Here is a 17,448-nt window from a genome sequence, read left to right on the forward strand (position 1 = left end):
CATGGAATATTCCCCCCGGGAAAGAGAGAAGATGGAGGGAACGGGAGAGAAAAACATTGTGGAGCAACAGTGAGAGATTCAGAGTGAAGCAACATGGAGGAAGATTAACTCTTGCTTTGTTCTGGAACTGTTGTGAATTTATTTATGAGGCGATGCTTGTGAGAGATCATCTGTTGGGATTGTTTGATGAGAATCAAATCATCGGGGGGTGGGGGTGGGAGCAAATGCTCTGTACTGAGAGGAGGGGGCTGTGAGGGTAAGGAGAAATAATCTCACCAAAGAAACCTTTCATTTAAATATCTTTGAGCTGTAATTGACCCAACAATTGATTCCAATTATACAGGATTCCTCCAGCCCAATGGTGAGAGTTCATTAATTACTCTCACAGAGTGTGTCAGGAAAATGTTTCCTAAATATCAAACAAGAAACTCCCTCCTCTCCTCCCCTCCCCCCTCTAACCATCTGTCCACCTAATCTGGAATTGTTGCCTGTGTCATCATCAAAGTGTATTTACAATCCACTAAATGTGCTGAGTTCAACAATGACCATCGGCAATCTGTAGTCAAACACTTGCTGACAAATTCCCGGGACCTAACCTTGGGCTTGTGGCGCAACGGTAGCGCGTCTGACTCCAGATCAGAAGGTTGCGTGTTCAAATCATGTCAGGCTCAAAAAGCTTTACTGCTCAAGTGGCAAAATGATTACAGATATAAAAACTTTGCAGCCTCAGCTGTGACTCAGTTCATAGCACCCTCGCCTTTGAATCAGAGGGTTGTGGGTTCATGTCCCACTCCCGGAAAAACCAAGAACTGTGATTGTACTCGAAAGAAGTTGCAATCTGTGACTGTTGGTAACTCGAAAGAGTTTCCTCTGGTGGCTTACTTTACTTTGCAGCCTCAGCTGTGGCTCAGTTCATAGCACCCTCGCCTTTGAATCAGAGGGTTGTGGGTTCATGTCCCACTCCTGGAAAAACCAAGAACTGTGATTGTACTCGAAAGAATTGCAATCTGTGACTGTTGATAACACTTTGCAGCCTTCCAGATTTAATACTGAGTTCAACCGTCTCAGTTCACCTTCCCCACCCCTACCCCCACCAGCTGTTTGCGCTGATTCTCCTTTCCCCATTTATATCAACCCATCTTCTGTCTCTTGCCTCATTCTGGTCCCCTTTGACCTTTGACCCTTTTATCATTTACCTCTCCTGGTTTCCTGCCCTCCCCCCTCTTTCCCTGCCTCTGTCCTTGTTTAAACCCTGTTACATATCCAACCTTTCCCATTTCTGGTGAAAGGTCACTGACCTGAAACGTTAACTCTGTTTCTCTCTCCACAGACGTTGCCTGACCTGCTGAGTATTTCTAGCATTTTCTGTTTTTATTTCAGATTTCCAGCGTTGGTAATGAGGAACTGGGTTGTAGCTCAACGGGAGAGAATTGTACAATGAAATTATTCTCCCTGTTTAACTTTTGTCTCTTTGCTGTGCTGTCACAGGAAAGGGTCTTTGGTGAAATATTCTCCCGGCTTTCTCAACAAATCAATTTTCACTGAGCTATAAAATACAAACTGTATCTCTGATTGTCCAGTTTCCATATCCACTGTCTCACTGCAGCTGTATGAAGTGATTGAGGTGCACACCATGCCATCTTAACATTCTTTACTGCTGTGTTAAAATTATACCTGTCCACTGATACATTTTTCTAAGATATATTCTCCTTGCCGGTGACTTTAGTGAGTTTGTTCAGTGATTGCTGAGCTAAACACATCGGGAGACGTTGGATATATTCAATCCTCAATTTACGCCCGAATGATTCAACCTCACACTGACCTGCGTGAATAAAGAGAAGTTACATCCAGTTGGTGGGAGGCTTGACAAACAGAGGGACACGGATCAAAGGCAAAAGAAGCAGAGAGGGAGGTGAGGAAAATGTCTTCTTTTTACACAGTGATTTGTTGTGATCTGGAATGCACTGCCAGAAGGACAGGGAGGGGAATTCAATAAACACGTTCAAATGGGAATTGGCGAGAAAATTAAAGGGTAAAGATTACATACAAACGTATGAATTGGGAGCAGAAAAAGGCCACTCGGCCCCTCAAGCCTGCTGCACCATTCAATAAGATCATGGCTGATCTGATTGTAACCTCAACCCCACATTCCCACCTACCCCCGATAACCTTTCACCCCATTGTTGGTCTAGAGTCTATCCACCTCTGCCTTAAAAATATTCATCGACCCTGCCCCCACATGGGATTGGTGGAGTGAGCAGGAGATTGGGACCATATGGATAGCTTTTGCAAGATGGACCAAATGGAAGACAGAGGGTGTGAGGGGGAGTCAGCGATGAGTCTGATTCCATCTTCAGTGGCTTCCAATGTGTAAAGGAGCAGAGTTCCATCCCAGCCTGAAGGAAGTATGGGTTCCCTGGGAGCAGCTTGCTATTCACTCAGGAGCTGGGCGTGGTTCAGTGTTGGAATCTTGTCCTGGGCAAAACCTCTTAATTTCATTGAAATCTCTCCTCAGCTGCTTCAAATGGAAATATTTCACCAAATATTTTTCAAAATTTGTTTGCAGGATGTGGGCTTCGCTGGCTGGGCCCAGCATTTATTGCCCATCCCTAATTGCCCTTGAGAAGGAGATGATGAGCTGCCTTGAACTCTGCAGTCCATGTGGTGTAGGTACACCCACAGTGCTGTTAGGAAGGGAGTTCCAGGATTTTGACCCAGCGACAGTGAAGGAACGGCGATATATTTCCCAGTCAGGATGGTGAATGACTTGGAGGGGAACTTCCAGGTGGTGGTGTTCCCATCTATCTGCTGCCCTTGTCCTTCTAGATGGTAGTGGTCGTGGGTTTGGAAGGTGCTGTCTATGGAGCCTTGGTGAGTTCCTGCAGTGCATCTTGTAGATGGTACACACACTGCTGCTACTGTGAGTCGGTGGCGGAGGGAGTGAATGTTTGTGGATGTGGTGCCAATCAAGTGGGGCTGCTTTGTCCTGGATGGTGTCCAGCTTCTTGAGTTTTGTTGGAGCTGCACCCATCCAGGCAAGTGGGGATCCAATTGAAAGGGAGAGGAAGAGCCCACCCATCCCCTCCAATCTTCACTCTTATTGGCTGGTGAAGAGCAGCAGCCCAAAAGCCCAGGGTTAGCTCAATGTCATGAAGTCTGGCTCTGAGTGACGGAACCATTTCTGCCTCCAATTTGACTTTAATTACTGAACATGAAACGCTAAAAGGTTGATTCACAGGAGCAATAATAACCCAGGAAAGTCCTATAAATCTTAATTCATTGTTCCTTGGTCACTGATTGGTCTGAACAATCAGTTTATTTCTGAATGAGCAACTTTGCAAATGATCCAGAAAACAGGAATAGCGAGTTTCGGGAACGTAGAAACTTCCAGCTGGGAGGTAGCTCTGTCAGCCAATCATTGCCTCTTTCAAAGTAACAATCCCACCTCTTCTACTCTCTCTCCACAGTCTCATCATATTTTGTTCAAGTATTTATTCAATTCTCTTTTGAATGTTAAGATTGAAGATCTCTATCAGGCAGCACATCCCAGGTCACAACCACTCGCTGTGTGTGAAAAAAAAATCTTTCCTCTTGTAGCCTCTGGTTCAATTTCCAATCACCTTAAATCTGTGTCCGCTGTTTACTGACCCTCCTGCCACTGGAAACCCTTTCTCCTTATTTTCTCGATCAAAATCGCTCAGCAGCATTATCGCACTCTGACACCTTTGTAAACCTCACTCCAACAGCAGCACAGGCGATAGCGAGTCTGTGATTCCATCTTGTGGATTTACTGCGGTTCCCAGTCAGTGGAGACATTGCCGCTGAGCTGGTCTCCATCTCCCTTCTGCCCTCTCCTCTGTCTCTCCCCCTCTATCAGCTCCCACTCTCTCTCTCCAGTCTGTCTCTCTTTCTCTCTTGTTTATCCTGTCTGTTCATCTCTCTGTCTGACTCTCTCCTCAGACTATTCCCACTCTCTCTCTCTCCAGCCTAATGCTTTCATTCCTCTTGTTTAACCCCTCTCCATCCCTTTTACACTCTATCCATCCCATTCTTTACCCTTCCATCTATTTATTTTTTCCCTCTACCCCACTCTATCTTTCTCTGTCTCTCCCCGCTGCTCCTCTCCACGCCCCCCCCACCCCCCACCCCCGCCATCTGCCCTCTCTCTCTCACTCATAGGTAGAATTTTGCCCTCGTCGGGTGGGCTCAGGGGGAGCGAGCAGGAAGCTGACCGCTGCCCGTGATCGGACCCTGACCGTGGTTTCACACTGGTGGGCCGATTAAGAACCCCGCCCCCCACCCCCCAGCATGAGGTGCCCGCTGCAGCGCTCTTTTAAAATGTTTAAAAACCATGTCCTCTCGCCTGATTCTGTCACATGTTATGAATGAAATATTAACATTTTTATTTGCTGTTGGAGACCTCATCCCGCCCGTGGATGAGGTTTCCTAAGAAATCCAAAGGCTGCTTGGCCTTTTCGCCCGCCCGCCGACTGTAAGGTTGGACAGGCAGTGAGAAATGTAATTCAATTGGTACTTTAATGGCTTTAACAGGCCTGTTAATCGTCAGCGGGCGCACTGCCCACTCCCACACGTGCCCCTCGACCGAAATATCAGGCGAGTGTGCGATGATGTCGGGACGCTCGCCTGACGTCACCTTACGCTCACTCGGGTCAGGCACACGCCCAACGAGTGAAATATTCTGGCCCACGTGTCCCTGCTGACCTGTCGTCTTTGCTCTACGTCTTTCTCTCTTTCTCTACCTGGCTGCTTCTCTCTGTCTTTCTTTCCCTTTCTCCCTGTTCCTCCCACCCTTTGTCCTTATCTCTTCATCCTTGTCTCTCTCCTACCCACACTCTGTCCCTTCCACCTATCTCTTCCCTATCTGTGTCTCTCACTGAGGACAGTGTATACTGAGGGGTTGAAGAGCACACCCTGGTGGACTGGAGTATATCACATGCTGTCGCACCAGACAATGCCTCCTTCAGTCTGATTTAACATTACACAGATGAGCTGTACTCAGTAAATTCTGTGTGTTTACAATTATCACAAACTTTGGCATTCTCTTCAACGTCAATACACTAAAGACATTTCCCCTGCGCTGACTTGTGACATGAAACTGGTCCTCAAAGCATCGTCAGTCTCTCTTATCTGGAGAAATGCTCCCAGAGGAACCACAGAATGTCTACAAATTCCTGATGGTCTCACACTGTCCGGGAGCTGAGCCAAGTATAAACATGTAACTACAAACTCTGGGCTCATGTCACAAACAGACACTGGCCCTCCTCCACACCACCGTCTCTGAAAAAGCCAACAGTCAAACCTATTCTTTAAAACGAAATGCAAAGGAGGTTAATTGTAAAATTAACACCCTGTTCAGAGTGGCTTTCATCAGCTGTAAGAATGAAAGACTTTCATGTCTATTGGACCCTCACAACCTCAGGTTGTTCCAAAATGCTGTACAACCAGTGAGATACAAGAGTGTTGTTGCATTGCAATGGCTGACTGGTTACAGGTGTGTGCTGACTCAGTTTTGAGTCACACCCACTGATTATAAGAAACTCTCCTAATACATAGAAATGTACTTCACCCGTCTATATTTAGTAACAACCATCTATCACCACTCAGTCACCAAGGGAGTTAAACCAACCAGAGTGATCAAAAACACTGCCGCCCCACTGCTTTTAATTCATCATTTTACTAACAAAAACACACGAAAAGATTATAGTTCACAGACATTATGCAAACATGATTATTGTGATCACATTCTCAGCAACAGTGTCTAATACTCCGTTTTTAATTCGTTAATCAGAATAGCAATTAGCCACAGCTGCTACATGTGGTCCGTGACTAGCGAATTGGTTAACACCAATCTCCTGGGTAGAATGTCACTAATGGATCAACGTGAGTATATTGTTGAACGGGAATTACACTTTTTGGATCCTAAGGGAAGTGGGGCATAGGGAGATGGCCAGGAAAGTGGATTTGAATTGGAAGACAGCCAAGCTTTTAATCATCCATTCTCATACCTCCTTACGTAGTTCAGTGTTGAATTTTGCCTGATCACAATCCTGTGAAGAGCCTTGGTTCATTTACTATGTATCAGGTTGCTCTATAAATGCAAACTGATTGGCAAAAAATGGGACAGTGAAATAAGGAAACCATTTTGACGCAGCAAGTAGTTAGGACCTGGTATACAAAGATACCAACAAGGAGCAGGAGTAGGCCATTCGGCCCCTCGAGCCTGCTCCGTCATTTAATAAGATCGTGGCTGATCTGATAGTAACCTGAAATCTACATCCCGCCTACCCCCGATAACCTATCACCCCCTCGCTTACCAAGAATCTATCCACCTCGCCTTAAAAATATTCAAAGACTCTGTTTCTACCACCTTTTCAGGAAGAGAGTTCCAAAGACTCACGACCCTCTGAGTGAAAAAATTGCACCTCATCCGTTTTACATGAGTGACCCCTTATTTTTAATCAGTGACCCCCCCTAGTTCTAGATTGTCCCACAAGAGGAAACATCCACTCCACATCCACTCTGTCAGGACCCCACAGGATCTTATATGTTTCAACCAAGTCGCCTCTTACTCTTCTAAACTCCAGCAGATACAAGTCTAGTCTGTCCAACCCTTCCTCATAAGACAACCCACCCATTCCAGATATTAGTCTGGTAAACCTTCTCTGAATGCACTGCCTGAGCATGTGGTGTAGGCAAATTCAATCATGACTTTCAAAAGGGAATTGGATAAACACCTTAAGAGGATAAGTGTGCAGGGATACGGGGAACAGGTCACGGAGGGAGGGGGAGCAGGATCAGCAGAGCTGCTCTTACAGAGAACCAGCACGGACTCAACAGGCTGAATGGCCTCCTTTTGTGTTGTAACCATTCTGTGATTCTACGATTCACAGTTGGTGTTGAATACACATTAAACCAGAAAAAGAGCCAATGAAAATAGACCAGAATTCTTCAATTGTTACCTCAGGATGAGGAACAGCTGAGGTCGTGTTGGACCCTGAGGGAACAGTCCGTGTGATCCAAGCTCAAGGCAGCCTCCAGTATAACTCCCGATTGCTGTTGCAATGTTATCAGGATTAATTCAGGTGAGTGGGTCTATAGCCAGAAGTCATAGATTTAAAATCCTTGGCAAAAGATTGAGAGGGGAGATGGGGAGAAATTACTTCACTGAGTTGTTGGGATCTGGAACATTTGACCTTAAAAGGATGGAAGCTGATTCCGGAAATAATTTGAAAAGGGCAGCTGGACAGGAACTCGGGGATGAAAAGTTTACAGAGTCACAGACAAGAAGTGGAGCTGAATTTGACTGCTGTTCCAAAAAGCCAAAAATGGGCTGAATGGCTTCATTTTGAGCCGTAAGATTCTGTGAATTGAAATGCACGTCACAGGGGAATACCAATAGGGGACTGATCCTTCACTCAGCCCTTAGAAACTGGAAAGATTGGATTCCGGGTATGTGCTGACCTAGGTGATCATAGGTGGAAATGGAAAGGCTACAATTGCACCCTCGTCTAGCTGGGGAAACCCCTGCTGCAAGAGGGTGTCTCGTTGTTGGCTTAGCAGCAATGCCCTACACAGTCAAATAACCCAAAGATGCCCAATTATCTAGGCCTCAAAACACAGGGGAGAATAGTCACCTGGGCGACGGACCATGGCATCCATGGGTCTGTCCTGCAGCAATGTCTTGGCACCCAGTGGAGGGGAAGGGGCTGGGGAGCGTGAGTGGAAGGAATACTTTCTTTAAAATCTGTGAGGGGGGTGCCTGGCTCCTGGGCTGGTGTCAAGAGACAATTGCTCAGAATCTTAAACATGCATCAGACTGGGCTCTGATGGAAAGTCATTGGCCTGAAACATTAACTCTGTTCTTCCTTCTCCATAGATGCTGTCCGGCCGGCTGAGTATTCACAACATTCAATCATCCAAGAACATTGCTGTCTGTACATTTTGTGTTTCAACCTGGAGAATATTACATCAAGGCTCCGACATCTACTGTTTCTGTAAACCCATCTAAGATGTCTCTCAGATGTCCTGTATTGAAGTGTGAGTCTCAATAGCTGGGCCAGCTGCTGTCCAAATCACCTGGACCCTCACTGAGATGCTCCCAGGATTTGGGAATTAGGATAGTAAAACTTTGCAGGAGTAGGCCATTCAGCCCATCAAGCCTGCTCCGCCATTCAACCAGATCATGGCTGTTGTCTACCCCAGCTCCACCTTCCCATCTGCTCCCCACATCGCTTGATACTATTAGTGCCCAAAAATCAATCGATCTCAGTCTTGAAAATACTAAACGATAGAGCATCCCCAACGCTCTGGGATAGAAAATTCAAAAGGGTCACAACCCTATGAAAGAAGAAATTTCTCCTCATCTCAGTCCTAAATGATTGACCCCTTATCCTGAGACTGTGACCCTGTGTTTTAGATTTCCCGACCAATGGAAACAATCTCTCAGCGTTGACTCTGCCAAGCCCCCTCAGAATCTTGTATGTTTTCAAAAGGTCATCTCTCATTCTTCTAAACTCCAGAGAGTAGAGGCCCTTTCTATCCAATCTTTCTTCATGGATAGACCCCTTATCCCAGGAATCAATCTAATGAGCCTTCATTGGATCCTCTCTAAGGCATGCAAATCATTCCTCGGGTAAGGAGATCAAAACTGTTCACAGTGCTACACTGGCCCACCAAAGGCCAGTACACTTGCAGCAAGAGTTCTCTCAGGTGTCCAGGAAGATCCGATTGTGTGAACATTCAATACCAGGGAGACTCCCTCTCTTCTGGGATTATGTGATGATTAAATTGGTGAAGACTTTGACTTCAGCTTGTACAGTTCCATCATTAGGACAATTGACCAACTCACATGACCAGGGTGAACCCATTAATCAGCCTCTCTGTGCAGCATTGTATTAGACAGATCAAGAAACGGAAGTAAAGCTCCCCAAAAATGCTTGGGATCTTCCAGGCCTATGTCACACCACATCTCACCGTATCTCACCACATCTCACCGTATCTCACCACATCATACCACATCTCACCACATCACACCATATCACACTATATCACACCATATCACACTATATCACACCATATCACACTATACCACACCATATCACACTATATCACGCTACATTCCACCATATCACACCATATCACATCATATCACACTATATCACACCATATCACACTACATCACACTTTATCACACCATATCACACTATATCATGCTACATTCCACCATATCACACCAAATCACACTATATCACACCATATCACACTACATCACACCATATCACACATCACACCATATCACACCATATCACACTATATCACACCATATCATACTATATCACACCATATCACACTATATCACACCATATCACACCATATCACACCATATCACACTACATCACACTTTATCACACCATATCACACTATATCATGCTACATTCCACCATATCACACCAAATCACACTATATCACACCATATCACACTACATCACACCATATCACACATCACACCATATCACACTATATCACACCATATCATACTATATCACACCATATCACACTATATCACACCATATCACACTACATCACACCATATCACACTACATCACGCCATATCACACTATATCACACCATATCACACTATATCACACCGTATCATACTATATCACACCATATCACACGATATCACACCATATCATACTATATCACACCATATCATACTATATCACACCATATCACACTATATCACACAACATTTCACCACATTTCACCATATCGCACCATGGGCAGGATTTTTAGCTGGGTGGGTGGGCGCATGCCTGACCCGACCAAGCATGAAATGATGCGGGATGACATCGGCCGAGTGTGGCGACGTCAATGGACAGTCGCGCGATAGTTCGGTTGCCGGGAACACGCCGGAGCCGGTAACGCGCCCACCAGCAATTAAAAGGCCTGTTAAGGCCATTAAAAAATCAACTGTGCTTAATTTTTCACTGCCCGTTCAACCTAACGGTTGGTGGGCAGGCGAAAAGGTCAAGCGGCCTTTGCATTTTTTTGAAAACCTCATCCACGAGCGGGATGAGGTTTCCAAAATCAATTACAAATGAAATAAAAACTTTAACTTTTAATTAAAAACATGTCCCTGCTCATGTGGCAGAGTCACTGGGAGTGGGGGGTGGGGGGGAAGACATGTTTCATAAAATGTTTCTGACGTTTAATAATGTTTTCAATATATTCTTCACCTGCCTGAGGCAGCGCTGTGCCTCAGGGAGATTATTCAGGGCTCTATCGTGCTAGGGCCTGCGTGCCCTCCTCCCGCCTCCCACACAGGCAGCGCTCAGCGCAGCCGCTCGTGTATCACGCTGGGCGGGCGGTAATTGTCCCGCCAGCATGAATATTGCGGTGCGCAGTCGATTGCGGGTGGCGGCACAGCTTCCCGACTTCCCCTGCCCCCCCCCCCGGCCAAACCCGCACGCCAAGGGCAAAATCCTGCCCCATATCACACCATGTTTCACACTATATTTCTGTGCAGAAAGGGAAGGAGATGGGTTTAACATGAGCATAAAATAGACGATCATTCATGCAAACAGCAGAAGTGTTTGCACAGAGCCTCACAGTGAGGCAGCCTCTCCCTCTCAGCGTGTTTAAATTGGACGCTGTAATTCTCTGCACATAACTAATAAATTGCCGTGTGTTTCTGGCAGATTGTGAATGTTCTGTTTTTATGCTATTAGCTGGTGTGGTGATAATAGGGCCCTGTCAAACCAATCTCTGCAACCTTCTATCAAACTCACTCCTGCCTCTCTCGTTGCGATTTCAGACTCTGATGGCCCTTTACTGTGACCCTAAACATTCTGTACGCCACAGTCTACACACAAACTGTGTTTAAAACAATGATAGATAGATGTGTTTTTACACAGGTCCTCTCAAATTCCACACATCCCAAAGCGTTTCACAGCAATGAAACACTTTTTGACGTGCAGCGGAAAGACAGCAGCCAATTTGCGCACAGCAAGTTCCCACATACAGCAATGAGCTAAATGACCGAGAAATGAATATTGGCCTCAGGACCGGGCATGGCCCCTCTGCTCTTCTGCAAAATAGTCACTGTGGGATATTAAACATCTGCCAGAGAGAGAGGAGGCAGGGCCTCAGTTTATCTGAAAGACAGCACCACCAACACAGCAGCACTCGCTCTGCACTGCACCGGGAGAGTCGGCTTAGCTATTGTGCTCGAGTCTTTGAGTCCCTGAAATATGGAGTCGAACATTCTTCAGTAAACAGAGCCTCCCAGTTATTGCTGCAGTTTGAGGCTGGGTTAAGCATTCGGTCTTCGATACCGTTCACACAGCTTCCCCGTTAATTCCATCTGTCAGTTGTGTTGCAGTAAAAGAGATGCATTGATATTTTATTCTGATTAACTGTACCAGCTAATCAATTCTTTCAGTGACAGAGTAAAGATTTTCACAGTTGTGAGCTAGAGTCAATTTCCTTGCTATTCCCACTGTCACGACCAGTTTAAGCAGAAGCCAGTCAGTTCAGTGCATTAACGTGAAGTGTGTGAGCCCCATATCCTTCATCCAATCACTTCAGTCTGAAAGATGAGTGTTTGAGTCACACACCAGGCACATGATGGAGACTGACATTCCCAAAACCATAATGAGGGAGTGCTGCACTGTCAGAGGGTCAGTACTGAGGGAGTGCTGCACTGTCAGAGGGTCAGTACTGAGGGAGTGCTGCACTGTCAGAGGGTCAGTACTGAGGGAGTGCTGCACTGTCAGAGGGTCAGTACTGAGGGAGTGCTGCACTGTTGGAGGGTTAGTACTGAGGGAGTGCCGCACTGTCAGAGGGTCAGTACTGAGGGAGTGCTGCACTGTTGGAGGGTTAGTACTGAGGGAGTGCCGCACTGTCAGAGGGTCAGTACTGAGGGAGTGCCGCACTGTCAGAGGGTCAGTACTGAGGGAGTGCTGCACTGTCGGAGGGTCAGTACTGAGAGAGTCCTGCACTGTTGGAGGGTTAGTACTGAGAGAGTGCTGCACTGTCGGAGGGTCAGTACTGAGGGAGTGCTGCACTGTTGGAGGGTCAGTACTGAGGGAGTGCTGCACTGTTGGAGGGTTAGTACTGAGAGAGTGCTGCACTTTCGGAGGATCAGTACTGAGAGAGTGCTGCACTGTCGGAGGGTCAGTACTGAGAGAGTCCTGCACTGTTGGAGGGTTAGTACTGAGAGAGTGCTGCACTGTCAGAGGGTCAGTCCTGAGGGAGTGCTGCACTGTTGGAGGGTCAGTACTGAGGGAGTGCTGCACTGTCGGAGGGTCAGTACTGAGAGAGTGCTGCACTGTCGGAGGGTCAGTACTGAGGGAGTGCTGCACTGTCGGAGGGTCAGTACTGAGGGAGTGCTGCACTGTCAGAGAGTTAGTACTGAGGGAGTGCTGCACTGTCGGAGGGTCAGTACTGAGGGAGTGCTGCACTGTCAGAGAGTCAGTACTGAGGGAGTGCTGCAATGTCAGAGGGTCAGTACTGAGGGAGTGCTGCACTGTCAGAGGGTCAGTACTGAGGGAATGCTGCACTGCCGGAGATGCAATTTTTCAGATAAGATGTTAAACTGTTGCCCCACCTGACGTCTCAGGTGAGTGTGAAATATCCCACGGCTACTATTTGACGAAGAGCAGGGTTTTTCTCCCTAGTGTCCTGACCAGTATTTATCGCTTAATCAACATCACAAAGACAAATTTTCTATTGAGCCAGTGCAGCCCGTTGATGGGAAATTCAGTCAGCTTGTTCCTAAAGCAGCAAGAACACTTTCACTGACAGGCACTTTGAATTGCAATGAGGCACTCATGTAAAATTCATAGCGATAGCTTCATATGAAATTCTCTGCTTCTCTGCTGACTGGGACAAGCCAATATTTCAGCCACTGCAGTGACTCGTATTTTGCATCAGTTGGAAGTACACAGAAAGCCCCCCGAGCCGGGTTATAAAACTCTCGCCGGCACCTACAAACTACAAATGAGGGCCAGCAGAGGCAGGGACAGCTGTCACTGCTTCCAGCTACTAAACATCAGCTTCAGCTGACACTGTCTCTCCTGCTTTCTCTTTCACTTGCTACACAAGAAACATCTGCCTATTGCAGTGCCCAGAGGAGGTTAGACAGGGGTGGGTGGTGGGCGGGGGAGAGGAGCAGGGAAGAGAATCTCTGATCAGAGATTGTCAGAAATTCTTCATCGCGTCATGTTGCCGGTGTTTGCTTTTATATTTAATCGTTCTCGGGAGGTGGGCATTGTTGGGAAGAATGTTATTTATTACCCACGCCCGAGTATCCTGTACAATCGAACGTTTTGCTCAGACACTTCAGAGGACAGTTAAGAACTGCCAAGTGGGGCAGAATCTGAGTGACCAGATAAGGCAGCAGGTTCCCTTCCCTCAGGGGCTTCAGTCATTGGGTTATCAAACAGAGAAGGAGTCCATTCAGCCCATCGAGATTGTGCTGTCCAATTAGTTCCATTGGCCCCCCTCTTACCTCATAGACCTGCAAAATTTCCCTTTTCAAGGACAGGGTATACATTCAAATCCCTTTCCAAAATTAATGTTGATCCGCATTCTCCCCACTCTCTGGGCAAAGAAGTTTCTTCTGAATTCCCCGTTGGATTTATTAGTGACTGTTTTATATTTACAGCCTGTGTTTCTGGTCTGGCCTACAATTGGAAACATCATCTCCATGTCGACTCTATCAAACCCTTTCCTCCCTCCGAAGATCTATCAGGGTCACCCTTCAGATTTCTCCTTTTTAATAGAAAAGATCCCCAGCGTGTTCAGTCTTTCCTGATCAGTATAACCACTCAGTTCTGGGGTGATCCTGTCACAGCCCCTTCTTCAGTGTTTCTGTCCTTTTCACTCCATGTGGGGTTACCACTATCTGTGATTAAATGTATTCTCGAGGTTTCATCCCATGACTTGCCCCCAGGCTCCAGCCATCAGTCGGCCACCACATCCATCCTTGGGACGGACTGCCTTGCTACACCTATCGGAAAGCAAAAAGACTCACAGGGTGATGCCTGGCTGTCAGCCAATCAGCACTTCCCCCACCCCCCACCCCCACCGCCCCCCACCGCCATTTTCAATATTTTGTATCTGGTAAAGAGAATGTTCAAAGAAAATGACAAAAAATAATCTTTTTTGATGTCCTGATGGTTTTTCTCCATGGTTCCACTCAGCAGTGTCCTGGAAATTGATCGTCAATTCCTGGAGACTCCAGGCCAATCCTGCAGGGTTGGTAACCTTAACAATATGGAGACCAGAAATAGTCGCAAAATTCTAAACGTAGTCCAACTAAGTTTCATACAAAGCTTAATAAAACCTCTGTGCTTTTCAAATCTTTCCCTTTAGGAAAGAACGGTTGGTGCTTTGGTTACATTTCTATGACCTCATTAATCAGTCTTGCTGATTTTCGTAATTTTTGTATCGGTATCGCCAGGTCCCTCTGTACCTCGACCCCGTTAAACGCTTTGTTTCCAATGAGTATGTGGCCTTCTTATTCTTCCCATCAAAATCTATCACCTCCTGGTTGCCTCTTTGAAAGTTGATTATTGATAGTGGAGTTTGTGTGCAGCAGAGACACCAGCAATGAGCTGTTGATGTGAATGGCTCATTTCTCTGTTGTAGTTTTGATGTCGCACTTCAGAGATCATTGCCTCGCATCTGCTCTTACTAACACACTCGGCCCCTTTCGTGACAATCTCAAACCCCAGCATACATCACAATGACAATTCCTCAATATTGAAAAATACAGGGTGTTGTGCAGGAAAACGGCTTTTAAAAAAAATATATTTCTGTGTTATTGATTATTCCGTGTTGTCTCCGAAAACAGTCTTCTCCTTGTCCTGTCAGCACTTCCTCAACAGCACCAAGATCAAAACTGTTTTCATTCAGATTCCAGAACACCAGTGGCAGAATTATCAACAGAGCTATTACTGGAATTACAATTCTGCTTCCACTCACGGGGTACAGTGCCACACACACTGACTCTCACTGGGGTACAGTGCCACACACACTGACTCTCACTGGGGTACAGTTCCACACACACTGACTCTCACTGGGGTACAGTTCCACACACACTGACTCTCACTGGGGTACAGTGCCACACAAAATGACTCTCACTGGGGTACAGTTGCACACACACTGACTCTCACTGGGGTACAGACCCACACACACTGACTTTCACTGGGGTACAGTCCCACACACACTGACTCTCACTGGGGTACAGTACCACACACACTGACTCTCACTGGGGTACAGTCCCACACACACTGACTCTCACTGGGGGACAGTCCCACACACACTGACTCTCACTGGGGTACAGTCCCGCACACACTGACTCTCACTGGGGTACAGTTCCACACACACTGACTCTCACTGGGGTACAGTACCACACACACTGACTCTCACTGGGGTACAGTGCCACACACACTGACTCTCACTCGGTTACAGTCCCACACACACTGACTCTCACTGGGGTACAGTTCCACACACACTGACTCTCACTGGGGTACAGTCCCACACACACTGACTCTCACTGGGGTACAGTCCCACACACACTGACTCTCACTCGGGTACAGTCCCACACACACTGACTCTCACTGGGGTACAGTTCCACACACACTGACTCTCACTGGGGTACAGTCCCACACACACTGACTCTCACTGGGATACAGTTCCACACACACTGACTCTCACTGGGGTACAGTTCCACACACACTGACTCTCACTGGGATACAGTTTCACACACACTGACTCTCACTGGGATACAGTTCCACACACACTGACTCTCACTGGGGTACAGTCCCACAAACACTGACTCTCACTGGGGTACAGTTCCACACACACTGACTCTCACTGGGATACAGTACCACACACACTGACTCTCACTGGGGTACAGGTTTCACACACACTGACTCTCACTGGGATACAGTTCCACACACACTGACTCTCACTGGGGTACAGTTCCACACACACTGACTCTCACTGGGGTACAGCTCCACACACACTGACTCTCACTGGGGTACAGTTCCACACACACTGACTCTCACTGGGGTACAGTTCCACATACACTGACTCTCACTGCAGTACAGTTCCACACACACTGACTCTCACTGGGGTACAGTTCCACACACACTGACTCTCACTGGGGTACAGTTCCACACACACTGACTCTCACTGGGGTACAGTTCCATATACACTGACTCTCACTGCAGTACAGTTCCACACACACTGACTCTCACTGGGGTACAGTTCCACACACACACTGACTCTCACTGGGGTACAGTTCCACACACACTGACTCTCACTGGGGTACAGTTCCACACACACTGACTCTCACTGGGGTATAGTTCCATATACACTGACTCCCACTGCAGTACAGTTCCACACACACTGACTCTCTCTGGGGTACAGTTCCACACACACACTGACTCTCACTGGGGCACAGTTCCACACACACTGACTCTCACTGGGGTATAGTCCCACACACACTGACCCTCACTGGGGTACAGTTCCACACACACTGACCCTCACTGGGGTACAGTCCCACACACACTGACCCTCACTGGGGTACAGTTCCACACACACTGACTCTCACTGGGGTACAGTTCCACACACACTGACTCTCACTGGGGTACAGTTCCACACACACTGACTCTCACTAGGGTACAGTTCCATACACACTGACTCTCACTGGGGTACAGTTCCACACACACTGACTCTCACTGGGGTACAGTTTCACACACACTGACTCTCACTGGGGTACAGTTCCACACACACTGACTCTCACTGTGGTTCAGTCCCACACACACTAACTCTCACTGGGGTACAGTTCCACACACACTGACTCTCACTGGGGTACAGTTCCACACACACTGACCCTCACTGGGGTACAGTTCCACACACACTGACTCTCACTCGGATACAGTTCCACACACACTGACTCTCACTGGGGTACAGTTCCACACACACTGACTCTCACTGGGGTACAGTTACACACACACAGACTCTCACTGGGGTACAGTTCCACAAGCACTAACTCTCACTGGGGTACAGTTCCACACACACTGAATCTCACTGGGGTACAGTTCCACACACACTGACTCTCACTGGGGTACAGTTCCACACACACTGACTCTCACTGGGGTACAGTTCCACACACACTGACTCTCACTGGGGTACAGTTCCACACACACTGACCCTCACAGGGGTACAGTTCCACACACACTGACTCTCACTGGGGTACAGTTCCACACACACTGACTCTCACAGGGGTACAGTTCCACACACACTGACTCTCACTGGGGTACAGTTCCACACACACTGACTCTCACTGGGGTACAGTTCCACACGCACTGACTCTCACTGGGGTACAGTTCCACACACACTGACTCTCTC

The 17,448-nt window shown here is 47.3% G+C and overlaps 1 protein-coding gene and 1 non-coding gene across 4 annotated transcripts in view; one reads left to right on the plus strand and one right to left on the minus strand.

Moving 5' to 3' along the window:
* LOC144699585 (carbonic anhydrase-related protein 10) overlaps nt 1–17,448 on the minus strand; it is a 265,727-nt gene that overhangs the window by 82,277 nt on the left and 166,002 nt on the right. The window lies entirely within an intron of this gene.
* Nucleotides 600–671, plus strand: trnaw-cca (transfer RNA tryptophan (anticodon CCA)). The gene has a single exon. It is a non-coding gene; the product is annotated as a tRNA-Trp (tRNA).

Source organism: Cetorhinus maximus, chromosome 24 (genome assembly GCF_964194155.1).
Source record: "Cetorhinus maximus chromosome 24, sCetMax3.hap1.1, whole genome shotgun sequence".
NCBI classification, from domain to species: domain Eukaryota; kingdom Metazoa; phylum Chordata; class Chondrichthyes; order Lamniformes; family Cetorhinidae; genus Cetorhinus; species Cetorhinus maximus.